The sequence below is a fragment of the Phascolarctos cinereus genome, unplaced genomic scaffold (assembly GCF_003287225.1).
Source record: "Phascolarctos cinereus isolate Bilbo 61053 unplaced genomic scaffold, phaCin_HiC Scaffold_5;HRSCAF=322, whole genome shotgun sequence".
Lineage (NCBI taxonomy): Eukaryota > Metazoa > Chordata > Mammalia > Diprotodontia > Phascolarctidae > Phascolarctos > Phascolarctos cinereus.
This window is the reverse complement of record NW_027555958.1, coordinates 32,641,778-32,656,349: the sequence shown is the minus strand read 5'-3', so window position 1 is coordinate 32,656,349 and position 14,572 is coordinate 32,641,778.

Here is a 14,572-nt window from a genome sequence, read left to right as displayed (position 1 = left end):
AAAAGGTAAACAGGAAAGAGAAATTATAAGAAATTCAATAATGTCAAACTGTTTACCATTCCTATGTGGGAAGATGATATTGTAACTCCTAAGAACTTTCTCATTATTAGGGTAGTAAGGAGTATACATAGAAGGCACATGTGTGAGTTGAATTTGATGGGATGATTGTGTAAAAAAATAAATTTAAGGGGTGCTAAAAAAGAATGCAATGGGAGAAACGGAAAGGGAGAGGTAGAATGGGATAAATTATTTCACATAAAAGAGACAACAAGAGCTTTTACAAAAAAGAAACAAAAGGGGAAGGGGGAGGAGGGGGAGAGGGCAGCATGTGAACCTTACTCTCATCAGAATTGGCTCAAAGAGGCAATAACATACACGCTCAGTTGAGGATCTTTCTTATCCTATAGGGAAATGAAGGGGATAAGATAAACCAGGGGGCTGATTGAAGGCAGGGCAGATTGGGGGAGGCAGTGGTCAGAAGCAAAATACTTTTGAGGAGGCGTAGGGAGAAAGGAGAGAGAAAAGGGTAAATGGGAAAAATAGGATGGAAGGAAATACACAGTAATCATAACTGTGAAACAATTTTTTACAAGTTCCTCTGATGAAGGCCTTGTTTCTCAAAAATATGGAGAACTGAGTCAAATTTATAAGAATACAAATCATTCTCCAGACAAAGTAATCAAAGCTATCTATAGTTATATGAAAAAATGCTCTAAATCACAATTGATTAGAAAAAAATGCCAATTAAAACAACTCTGAGCTACTACTTCACAACTATCAGATAGGTTAATATGACAGAAGAGGAAAATTACAAATATTGGGAGGGATGTGGGAAAATTGGAACACTAAAGCACTGTTGGTGGAGTCATGAACTGGTCCAACCATTTTGAAGAGCAACTTGGAACAATGCCCAAAGGGCTATAAAATCACACATGTCCTTTGATCCAGCAATAGCACCACTATCTCTATATCCCAGAGAAATTTTTTTTAAAAAGGAAAAGGACCTATTTGTACAAAAATATAGCAACTCCTTTTGTGGTAGCAAAGAATTGGACATTGAGGAGATACCCATCAACTGAAGAATAGCTGAACAAGTTGTGGTAAATGATTGTGGTGGAATACAACTGTGCTATAAGAAATACGCAGAATGCTTTCGGAAAAATCTGGAAAGACTTACATGAACTGATACAAAGTGAAGTAAACAGAACCAGAACAGCATACATAGTAATAGCAATCCTGTACAATGATCAATTGTGAATGACTTATTCTTTCTGTCTCTTTGTTTCTCTGTCTCTGTCTCTATCTCCGTCTGTTTCTGTGTGTGTGTGTGTGTGTGTGTACATACATACACAGTGATCCAAAACAGTTCCGAAGTTCTCATGATGAAAAATGCTACCCATCTCCACAGAAAGAACTGATGAAGTTTGAATGCACATCAAAATCTACTTTTTTTTGCTTTATTTTTCTTGCTTTTTTTTAGGTCTGTTTTCTTTCGCAACATGTTTTGCATGACTGCACATATATAACCTATATCAAATTGTTTGTCATCTCAGGGAGGGGGAAGGTGGGAGGGAGAGAATTTGGAACTCAAAAACTTAAAAAACAACAAAAATTGTTTTTACATGTAATTGGGAAAAATAAAATATTCTTAAAAGCCAACAGGCATTTATTTGTATCATTTTAATTATATAACTTCATTCCATTCTGCAAAGCAATTTAGAATAATGCTTTTAAAAGGTGACTACAATGTCCATGTCCATTGACCTAGAGATCCCATTGTTTGACCCCAAGGAGGTTAAAGACAGAAAGGAAGGTTTTATATAGACAAGAATATTAATTGCAACGCTTTTGAATGATAGCAAAACAACAGACAGGTGCCCATAGTCTGGGGTGTGGCTAGAGAAATTGTGATACATGAAGGTAATGGAATATTCCTGCGTTGTCAGAAATGACGAAGAATTCAGAGAAACAATGAACTGATGTAGACAACCAGCTACCAGGGGCACAATATAAGTGATGACAACAGTGTGAGTACAGAGACCCAAAAACAGGGAACATTGTGTAATTGCGATGACCAAACTCAGCCCTGGAGGAGAATTGAGAAAATGCATCTCCCTCCCTTCACTTCAGGGGTGGGGGACTATGGGTGTAGAATGTTGCACATGCAGCTGAACAGTCAAGAAGTGGATTGGTTTTGTTGGGTTTCATCTTTTTTTCATTTTTGTTAAGAGAGAGGGCTAGATCATTAAGGTAAGGAGAGGCATATTTAGAAATGAATGTGATATCAAAACAGAAGACTAAATCTAAAATAAAACGACTTCCAGATCAGTCATCCTTGGGCGGCTGTACACCCTTGCCACCCTTTTCATTCCTGTGTTCTCATAATTATATCTCTCCACCCCATGCTCAGAGATTCCTATCACTGGGCCTTGTTGTGTCTCTCTCTTACTTTGCCCTCATTCAGAGGGTGGCACCCTCAGAGCTAACCTGACACTCTAGCATACACCCATCTTAGCCCTCTTACAAGTTAGGTGCCAAGGACAGAGGTTTTTCTGTTGGGTCTGCTCCACTAAGCCAACAAAACTCCTTTGTCATCATTGCCCCCAAAAGCAGGATAAGTGAGTATCAGTTCCCTCATCTGTAAAATGAAGAGGATGGAACAGATAACCTCCAGAGGGAGTGTGACACAGGGGAAAGTATGAGGCATTTAGAGTCAGATGGCCTGGGTTCAAAATGCAGTCCTGATACTAGCTCTGTGAGCTTAGGTAGGGCACTTAATTGGGGCCTGGTTTCCTCATCTCTAAAATGAGAGGGTTGGACCCAGAGGTCTCTAAGGTCATTTCTAGCTCTGTGTTTGATCCTATGAGTCTGACCCCGTAAGGGGCTCTGAGGTTCCTTAAGAGCCCTAGAATTAGACAGAGACTTGGCTTCAAATCCCAGCTCTGCTGTTTACTCCCTCTGACCCTGGGCAAAGCCGTGATCTTTCCTGGCCCTGCGTGCCTTTATCTGTAAAAGGAAGAGTTTGGACCAGATCTTCAAATGAGAAAATCTCAGAGTTGGAAGGACCTCAGAGGCCCCACCTAGACTAACCCATACCTACACAAGAGGTCCATCAGGGATCTGTAAGGGCATGAAGGGGCTGTAAAAACCAACAAAAACATCAATAAAAACTTGAGATGGTAACTGGATAAATAGGGCCCACCCTAGGCCAAATCGAGTTGTCTTCAAAATTTGTCCTGGACTCCTAAATTCTCTCCCATTTCCCCTCATTGTGAACAAAACCTCTCTCATATTTGTTTATCACAGAATTTCAACATTTGAGTGGATCTCAGAGGCCTCTGAATAAATATCCCTTCTGGGACTTCCCTGAGAAGGATCAGTCACCCCCTCCTTGAAGACCTGAAGTGACAAGGAACTCACTACCCTTCTCCAACTGTGTTTTTGCATCTTTGCATCCTTTGTATTCCCTCCTCCCCCTCCTTCTCCCCCTCCTCTTCCTCCTCCTCTTCTTTCCCCTCCTCCTTCCCCCAGGTCCTGCTTCTCTCACCCAAGACTCCCTTCCTCTCCTGCTAAGTCTGTGGAGGGCAGGGGGCTCTGAGGGAAGGAGCTGTGACTTCACACCAGGCTGCTTTGTCCACTGGGGTGGGAATGGTCACAATAGGATGATTATCCCTGTGTCCTAAAGGAGAAGCCCTGTTTGGGGCCCTGCCAGTCTCGAACATTGCTCATTCTTAACACAAGCTCTGCTCTCCCATCCTCTTCAGTATAAGAAGAAAAGCCTGGGACCCTGAGATGTTCCGCCATAGAAAGAAGCCTAAGTCCTGCAGAAGCCATTCAGTCCAACCTCTTCATTTTACAGATGAAAAGACTGAGGCCCAGGGAGGCTGGGTGACTGGCCCTATGTCATACAGGGAGTAAATGTCAGAGGCAGGATTTGAACCTTGGTCTGCTGGCTCCCCGAGAGCCAGCCTTCTTTGCCCCCCACCAAAATCAGAGCTGTTGAACTGGAGGAAAGCCTGGTTCTACTAGTCACTAGGTGTATGACCATGCAGCAGTCCCCCCTTCTCTGGATACAGTCTTCCTCAGTATTAAAATAAGGCAGGGGTGGGGGGAATCATTGGATGCTAAAGCAGGGGTTCTTTGCCTAGGGTCCCTAACTTGTTTGTTTTTTTTATACACTTAAAAACACTATTTTGACTGCCAAGGGGGTCCATGATGCAACAAAGGTTAACAATTCCTTGTTTAGAGGTAAAAGAGACCTGGATCTGGTCCAAACCTCTCATTTTACAGGACAGGTAGTGTAGGGGAAGCTTAGAGGTGCCATAGTGCACAGAGCACCAGGCCTGGAATTGGGAAAACTCATCTCCCTGAGTCCAAATCTGGCCATGGACACTTACTAGCTATGTGACCCCAGGCAAGTCATTTTACCCTGCTTGCCTCAGTTTCCTCATCTGTCAAAAGAGCTGGAGAAGGAAAAGGCAAATCTCTCCTGTATCTTTTCCAAGAAAATACCGAACAGGTCATGAAAAGTCGGACATGACTAAATAACAAACACTTGCATAACTACTTAAGGCTTACAAAGTGCCTTACTTATATGATCTTGTTTGATTCTCAGGACAACCCCAGAAGGTAAGTGCTCTTATCCCCATTTTATAGGAATGGGGTTAACAGGTTCCATTTAATAGCAATTTCCATTTTGAGGAAACAGGCTGAGATCTGTCCAGATTCACACAGCTATTAAGCATCTGAGGCAGAATTTGAATTCAGATCATCCTGACTCCAAATGGGGACACTCTATCCACTATGCCACCATGACCCAACTTACCCTTAAGTGAACCCTGTTCTTTGGACCTCAGTTTTCTTATCTGTAAAATAAAAGGACTGGTTTAGGTGACTTTTGAATCAATTCTCAATCTTTGATCTATGAGGCCCAGAGAGACTATTTCCAAAGCCTTCTCTAGCTCAAAATCCTATGATCCTATAAGCTTCTCTGCACCTTGTCCTTCTCTGCCCCAAAATTCCCATAGGCATGTAATCTCAAGGGAGCAACGTGGCCAGCTTCATGGCCCCAATCTTCTGCTCTCCTCCTGGCAGGAATCAAAGTCTCCCTTGGAGAAGGATGGGAAGAGGAGATTCTAAATACATATTATATGTTTTCTGGTCCATTTGATCTCATTTTAGTCACTATTTAATGATCCTTTTTCAAATTATCACCTTTTATTTGACTACCAGAAGCACAACCCTATAATAATATCTATTTATATGGTATTAACCACTGACATTTATATAGCAGTCAAAAGTTTGCAAAGCCCTTTATAGCCATCACCTCATTTAGCCCTCACATTAGTCCAATGAGGGAGGGAGTATAGGTATTATTATCCTCAATTTATAGACAATATAAGGCTCAGAAAGGTTGCGATTTGCCCAAGATCAAATAGCTAGTAAGTGGAGTCCATATTTGAAGCCAGTGCTTGGGAGGGTGGGGGTGGGAGAGGGCACTAGCTAACTACCGGTTTTAGAGCCAGGATCTTAAGACTTTCATGCTGAAAATTTGGGCTTATTTGTCCAGCAGATTATTTAGCAGTATCACAGACTCTTAGAGTTGGAAGGTACCTCGGGTGACTGCATAGTCCAAGCCACTGCTGAACAGGCATCCCCTCTACAATAGGTCCAGCTTCTGCTTGAAGCCTTCCACCTCCCTAGGCAGACCCTCCACTTTTGGACAGCTCTCACCGTTAGGAATATCCAGAGATCAAGTCCAGACTCCACCCTTGGTTCCTAGTTTTGTCCCACCCCCACCCCCACTAGGATAAAGTAGAAATAAGTCTATTTCACCTTCCATACCAATATTGGAAGACTGCTCTCATGTTTCCATTGAGTCATCCCTTTTGCAGGCTAAATATTCCTGGCTCCATCACTTAATGCTCATATAGAGTAGATTCAAGACCCTTCACCAGATTGGTTACCCTGCTTGGATGCTAGCCAGCTCTTAAAGTGTGGAGCCCAGAATTAATATAGCCCTCCAGATGTGACATGGCCAGGGTAGGTTATAGATGGCTGATCACCTCCTGATCTCTGGAAGCCGTGCCTCTCAGTCTAGCCTGAGATGTCATTAGCTTTCATTCATTTATTCGTGTGTGTGTGTGTGTGTGTGTATACACACATATACATATATACATACATACACATATATATATACACACACACAAATGTATATAAATATAAATATATGTAACACATATACACAGAGTCTCTGTATGTCACCCAGGCTGGAAGTGCAATGGCCACTCCTGGACCTGAGCCCACTCACTGCTGATCAGCACTGAAGCTTTGGCCTGCTCTCTTCCTGATCTGGCTGGTTCACCCCTCCTGAGGTGGCCCTCCCTCTCTCCTCGGTCTTAATTTGGATACCCAATTGGATTTAGCCTGACTGCAGCTCTGATCTCCTGAGCTCAAGTCTACTCTAGCCTTCCCTAGATTATAGGGGTGCTTCATCACACATTCTTTGTCTACTGACTTTTCAGTCCACTAAAACTCCCAGATCTTTTCAGACTAGCCATACCTCCCCCATATTGTACTTGTGATGCCACTTTGGTCCAGTGTAAGAGTAACTAGGTGGTACAGTGAATAAGGAGCTGAGCCTAGAGTGAGGAAGGCCTGAGTTCAAATTCAACCTCGGATACTTACTACCCCCTGGACAAGTCATTTAATCTCTATCTGCCTCAGTTTCCTTAACTATAAAATGGTGGTAATAATAACACTTACCCTACAGGATTGTTGTAAGGATTACATGAGATAATATTTGTAAAGTGCTTAGCACAGAGCCTGGCACACAGTAAATGCCAAACAAATGCCCATTCTACCACTGCCCCAAAGGCTTAACGTTGGTTTATCCCTATGAAATTTCATGCCGTTAGCTTCGGCCCCTGTGAAAGACAGCATGGATTAATGGATAAAGAACTGACTTCAGAGTGAAGAAGACCTGAATTCAAATTCTGATTCTGATGAATCAGCCACCAAGCATTTACTAAGTGCCAGCACTTGTGCTAGGCACTGGACACAAGTAAGCCCTGCCTTCAAGGAACTTACATTCTCCTGGTGGAATACAACACATCTACAGGTAAGTAAGTATAAGACAGATACAAAATGAAGACAAGTTATTTGGAAGAGGCCGAACTTACAACTTGGGAGGTCAGGAAAGACCTCTTGAAGGCTCAGCCCTTGAGCTAGCCTTAAAATGAGCTAAGGTCTCAAGAGGTGGAGGTAAAAGGGAGAGCATTCCAGACATTGGGTATGGCCTTTTCAAGGGCATGAAGGCAGGAAACAGAATGTCATGGACAGGAAATTCCAAGAAGGCCAGTTGGACTGGAATGTAATGGACTGGAGTTGCCTTCCATCCTTCACTAGAAAGCCAAACAACAGAGGGATTTGTATATAGTGTGTTAGCTGTCCATGCTATGTTTGTGTCACTTGTAAAGTTGGTAAAGATGTCATCCATACTTTTATTTGTCCTTGATAAAAATGTAAAATAGCACAGGGCCAACCACTAGCTGTGTGACCCTGGGCAAGTCATTTAACCCTATTTGCCTCAGTTTCCTCATCTGTCAAATGAGCTGGAGAAGGAAATGGCAAACCACTCCAGGATCTCTGCCAAGAAAACTCCAAAGTGGGTCATGAAGAGTTGGACATAACTGAAACGACAAACAACAAAAAACCACAGATCCCCAGGGCAATCTGCTGGGGGACCTTTCCAGCTGACATCAAACCACTAATGAATCACTCTTTGGGTCTGCCCATCCGTTCAGTTCTCAATCCATCAATCCTCTGGGCCAGAGGTGTCAAACACGTGACCCAGCTCCCCAGTGCTGATGAAACAGATTAAAATGTAACTGGGAAATATTTAACAAAATAAAAAAAATACAATAAAACATAGACAATTTATATTTGGAAACTAAGTCAATATGTGGTCCATAGTGATCTTTATGTACAAATTAGTGGCCCTGTTCCTATATCAGTTGGACACTACTGGTCTAGACTAGTGGTTCTCAAAATTTTGGGTCTTGAATTTCTTTGCACTCTTCAAAATTTTTTAGGATTCCCCAAAGAACTCTTTTTATGTGAGTTGTATCTATCAATATTTATCATGTTAGAAGTTAAAATATCTTAGCATTATTATGAAAATACTTTGGGGTTCATAGAGTTTGCATCATAGAGCCTTTTAAAATAGTCTCAGGGACCCCAGGGGTCACCAGACCATCCTTCGTGAATCTCTGCTCTAGGTCATATCTCTCTGTGTTCTCCACAAGAACAGGAGAGAATTGATCAATTTTTTTTTTTGGTTTGTTTTTTTGTTTTGTTTTGTTTTGTTTTGTTTTGGTGAGGCAATTGGGGTTAAGTCCCTTACCCAGGGTCATATAGCTAGTAAGTGTCAAGTGTCTGAGGCCGGATTTGAACTCAGGTTCTCCTGATTCTAAGGCCAGAGGTTTAACCCCTGTGCCACCTAGCTGCCCTGATTGATCAATTTCTTTACTAAAAGTAGATACCCAGCAATTGAGGAATTATGGCACATGAATGAAATGGGATATAACTGTGCTATAAGAAATAATGGGAATGAAGAATTCAGAGAAGCATGGGAAGATTCCCATGAACTGATGCAAATCGAACTCAGCTGAACCTGGAAAACAATACACACAGTGACTGCAGCAGTGGAAATGGAAATAATATTCAAACGGAAATTGAACATGTAAATTTGTAATGAACAAGTTTAGCCTGGAATACGAGATGAGAAAATGTGCCTGCCTCCCTTCTTCATGGAGGTGAGTGTGGAGCCACTGTGAGTGTGTTGGGTAGTTTCATGAAACTGCTTTGATTTCCTTTCCCTTTTTTATTCTTTGTCATAAGAGATGACTGTGGGAGGGAAGAGGTACTTGGAAATGAAGGTGAGGGAAAGACAGAAGATACTGATAATTTGTAAATGTGTTGCTAAAATCCAGTATCTTTAGCTGGGTACAATATCCTTAGGGGAACTAGGCTAATACTTCACTTCTTCCAAATTCTATTCTTTGACTCCATCTTCCCTTCTCTGTCGCCAGCAACTGGTTAAGGAGAGTTGGGGTATTATTGAGTAGTGAGGAGAACACAGAGAACTGAGCTGGGAGTGAGGACACCTAGGTTCCAGTCTGGCTCTGTCCCTACTTTGTTGAGAGACCCTGGGAAAGTCATTTCCCCCTCTCTGGGTCTCAGTTCTTTCCTCAGTGAAAGGAGGGCTTTGGACTAGATCAGACTCAAACAGATCCTGGCAGGCTGTATATTGACTTAGAAAACCACAAAGTAGCATTATCTATTTTTGTAGCAGATTTTTCTTTGTTTGGTTAAACATTTCCCAATTACATTTTAATCTGGCTCTGCCACACTCGGTGTTACTTGCAAGACTATTGGTTGTTTGAGACCTCTGGACCAGATCTTAAAGTTCTGTCATTCTTTGGACAGAAGAGGTCCTTGTGGAAATGCGAGAGGAGGACTTTGAAGCTTGGGATGTAAATCTCAAGCCCAAAACTGGTTACAAGTTTATGGAAAGTTTTTTTTCTTTACAAAATGTTTTTTTAATCTCGTGTGCCACTTATCTATTGAAATCTAAATCCGGTCTTAGAAGAGAGAAGGAAGAAAGAAGGGGGGGAGAAGACTAGAAAGAATACAAGGAAATGACCCAAGTAGGGTCACAAGGAAAACTGTTCCTAAAAAGAGAGAGAGAAGACACTGCTAACAACGCCCTCCTGAGAGATCTTGGGCCCCAGCTGCCTTTCTGGAATGCTGTTTGGCATGCTTGACTTAAAGCTGCAATAAATGGAATCAAGTCTGCCTTTCATCCTTCACTCCATAAACAATTCTTTGCCACCTGAAGCAGAGATTTAAAGGCAATGATCCTGAAGCATTGGATGAGAAGCATAAAGAGACAGCGAGGTCTATGAACAGTGAGGCTTCGCACTGCAGTCAGAGGATTTAGAAGTGGAAAGATTTTAGTGATCACAGTTGTTCTAGAGCTAGAAGAGACCTGAGAGGCCACCTGAGAGTTGAACCTCCACATTTTACAGATGAGGAAACTGAGGCCCAGAGAGATGAAATTAATAGGTTCCTATCTCTAGAAGTGGAAGGGACCTTAGAAGACATCTTGTCCAACCCCCATATTTTACAGATGAGGAAACTGAGGCTCAGAGAGGTTAATTAATAGCACCTTATCTCTAGAGGTGGAAAGGACCTTAGAAGACATTCTGGCCAAACCTCATATTGTACAGATGAGGAAACTGAGGCACAGAGCCGTCAAATGGCTTGCCCACTTGCCCACAGGTAGTAAATGGCAGAGCCAGGATTTGAACCCAGGTCCTATTACTCACCTTCCTTACAATCTTATAAGTTAGAGATTAGAGAATATTATTTTCATTTTACAGATGAGACAACTGATGTTCAGAGAGGTAGCAACCTTGTAGTAAAGGCAAGATTTGAACGCAGGTCTTTCTAAATCCATCCAGGGCCACCTATCTTTTTACTGAACCAGGCTGCAGCTAATAAAGCCTTTCAGTATCTACATTATCTCAGCTACCCACAGCAAGTCAGAAGGTTTTAATGGAACCTTTTGATTCTCCTGCCTCCATTTTTCGAATTACAATGAGTTCAGAAAGACGGAAATAGCAAGAAGATGGAATAACTGCTGTTAGTGGCAGAAGGTCCACACATCAGAGAATGTAAAGGCTGTTACTAACAAAGGGAGCCTAGCATTTATACAGTGCTTTATACGTGTGTGTTAAATATGGACATATATGTCATCTCATTGGGTTCTCTTAGCTTCACAGTGAAGTAAAATACTTAAGATATTCTTATTTCCACTCCACAGGGATGAAGAAGCTTTCCCACGGTTAGCCTAGTGTTAGAGGCAGGCCTTCAAGCTGTGCGCTCTCCACTACATGCTACTTCTACTCTAGTGGAGCTGTTAGAAGACCCTTATCAAGCTTACATGAACCAGGTCACTTCACCAATCTATGCCTCAGTTTCTTCATCTACAAAATAGACAGGATGAAACCTTCCTCACTTTCTTCATTTGTAAGATTGAAATGATGAATACCTCACAAGGTTGGGGGTTTTTTTTAACATTTTTATTTAAAGTTTTGAGTTTCAAATTCTATTCCTCCCTCCCCTCACCCTTCCCTGAGACAGTAAGCAATCAGATATAGGTTATACATGTGCAATTATGTGAAACATTTCTATATTAGTCATTTTATACAAGAAGACTCAAATAAAAGAAAAAAATGAAAGAAAGTGAAAAATAGCATGCTTCAGTCTGTATTCAGTCAATATCAGTTCTTTCTCTGGAGGTGGATAGTGTGCTTCATCATTAGTCCTTTGAGATGGTCTTGGATCATTGTATTGCTGAGAATAGCTAAGTTATTCACAGTTCTTTATTGAACAATATTGCTATTATTGTATACAACATTCTCTTGGTTCTGTTCACTTCACTATGCATCGGTTTATGTAAACCTTTCCAGGTTTTTCTGAAATCATCCTGCTTGTCATTTCATATAGTAGAATGATATTCCATCACAATCTTATACCATGGCTTGTCTAGCCATTCCCCAATTGATTGGCATCCCTTTGATTTCCAATTCTTAGCTGCCGCAAAAAGAGTTGTGATTTGTTCTTCAACCCACTTATTTTTTAGGATTAGATTATTTAATTTCCAGTTAATTTTTTCATCTTTCTTTCTATTGTCCATTATTGAATGTAATTTTTATTGCATTATGATCTGAAAAGGATGCATTTACTATTTCTGCTTTTCTGCATTTGGTTGTGAGGTTTTTATGTCCTAATACACGGTCACTTTTTGTCTAGATGCCATATACTGCTGAAAAAAAAAGTATATTCCTTTCTATTCCCATTCAGTTTTCTCCAGAGATCTATCATATCTAACTTTTCCAGAATTTTATTCACTTCCTTAACTTCTTTGTTGTTTATTTTTTGGTTAGATTTATCTAGTTCTGAGAAGGGAAAGTTGAGGTCCCCCACTGGTATAGTTTTGTTATCTATTCCCTTCTGTAACTCATTCAACCTCTCTTTCAAAAATTTAGTTGCTATACCATTTGGTGCATGTATGTTTAGTATTGATATGACTTCATTGTCTATGGTACCTTTCAGCAAGATATAGTTCCTTTCCTTATCTCTTTTAATTAGATCTATTTTTGATTTTGCTTTATCTGAGATCATGATTGCTACCCCTGCTTTCTTTGCTTCAGCTGAAACATAATGGGTTCTACTCTAGCTCCTTGCCTTTACCCTGTGTGTATCTTTCTGCTTCAAGTGTCTTTCTTGTAAACAACGTATTGTAGGATGCTGGTTTATAATCCATTCTGCTGTCCACTTCTGTTAATTGGGTGAGTCCATCCCATTTGCATTTATAGTTATGATAAGAAACTGTGTATTTCCCTCCATACTATTTTTCCATTGTCTCTCTTAACCCCCCCCACCCTTTCCCTCCTAACAAGTGCTTTACTTCCGATCACCACCTTCCCCAATCTACCATGCCGCTTCTCAGTCCACCTTCCCCCTTCTGTTATCCCCATCCCTTTTTACTTCTTTATAGGGTAAGATAGATATCTATAGCCAACTGAGTGTGTATGTTATTCCCTATTTGAGCCTATTTTGATGAAAAAGGTTTTTGGTTTTTTATTAATTTATCACTTCCATAAGCTTGAGTTTTAGATTTTTTTCCCCTTCCTTCCCCCACTCCCTCCCCAAGACAGCGTGCAATCTGATACAGGCTATACATATACATTCCTATTAAACATATATTCACATTAGTGATGTTGTAAGGAGGAATTAGAAGCAATAGGAGGAACCACAAGAAAGAGGAAACAAAACAAAACAGAAGAAAAAAAATAGCAAATAGTATGCTTCGATCTGCATTCAAACTCCATAGCTGTTTCTTTGAATGTGGATAGCATTTTCCATCATGAAACTTTTGGAGATGTCTTAGCCCTTCTCAGCAATGCAAGGATCTAAGTCTATCAACATTAGTCCTTACATAACATGGCTGCTACTGTGTACAATGTTCCCCTGGTTCTGCTCATTTCACTTAGTATCAGTCCGTACAAGTCTTTCCAGGTTTTTCTGAAGTCCACCTGCTCATTATTTCTTATAGCACTCTAGTATTCCATTACATTCATATACTACAACTTGTTCAGCCATTCACCAATTGATGGGAAGCCCCTTAATTTCCAATTTTTATATTATCTCTCTTGAATCTATTTTCTAGGTCAGTTGTTTTTACAATGAGAAATTTCACATTTAAATTTTTTAAACTTTTTAAATTTTATTTTATTATATCTTGATATCTCATAGAGCCACTAGCTTTGACTTGCTCAATTCTAATTTTTAAGTAATTATTTTCTTCAGTTAGCTTTTGTGCTTCCTTTTCCATTTGGCCAATTTTATTTTTTAGGGAGTTATTTTCCTCAGTAAATTTGTGTATATCTTTTCCTGTGCTATTGACTCTTTTTTCTTGATTCTCTTGCATTACTCTCATTTCTTTTCCCAATCTTTCTTCTACTTCTCTAATTTGCTTTTAAAATCCTTTTTAAGCTCTTCCAGGAATTCTTTTTGGGCCCAAGACCAAATTTCATTTTTCTTTGAGGCTTCACATGTAGCCATTTTGACACTACTGTCCTCTTCTAAATTTATGCCTTGATCCTCTCTGTCACCATAGTAACTTTCTATAGTCATTCTTTTTTGGGTTTTGCTCATTTTTTTCTGTCTTTATTGTGACTTAGTGTTTTTATGTGAGCATTAGGCTCTGGTCCTGCACTGTCCTCTGGCTTCAGATCCAGATTTCTTTCCAATGCACCACCCTGGAATAACCCTCAAAGAATACTGGTGTCTTCCAGTTGATTGTAGATTCTTTTAAAATTCCCACTGGCTCTACAATGTAACTCTAAAACAGAAATCTTGCATGATATGCACTGGAGATAATCTGTTCATAACTAATGTATAAAAAATCACCTTGATGCTCCTCTTATAACTTAAGGGAGAAGACTGAGCATTAAGGAAATGATGCAGGTAAGGTCCATTTTCTTCTTGATGTTTACTGAAGGATTGGGAGTTGAGATTTTTGAAAAAGAAAAACAAAAAACAAGTGATTTTATTATGCATAACCCTATTTCTTTAGAGTGTAAGCTCCTTGAGGGCAGAAGCTTTAACTTTTGTCTTAGAATACCCAGGGCATGGCACTTTTTTTTTAGTAGGGGAGGGGGAAAGATTAGATCTGTGATTTCACTAGTATAAGGAACTACTGGTGAGAAAAGTCTCTCTATGAGTGCAGGTGGAATGTTAGCAGGACTTCTTAAGCTTTTTCCACTCACTACCCTTTTTTGAGTTTCAGCAGCAGCATACATTGGCATTGCATGGCATAAAGAGTGGAAAGTGCACATGCTTTGTGTTCAAAACCAAGTCTGCAGTGAAGTTTCTCCACACAGCACAGCAAGCATTGCCAGAAATACCTCGGATTCATTACGTGTTTGATTTTTAATTA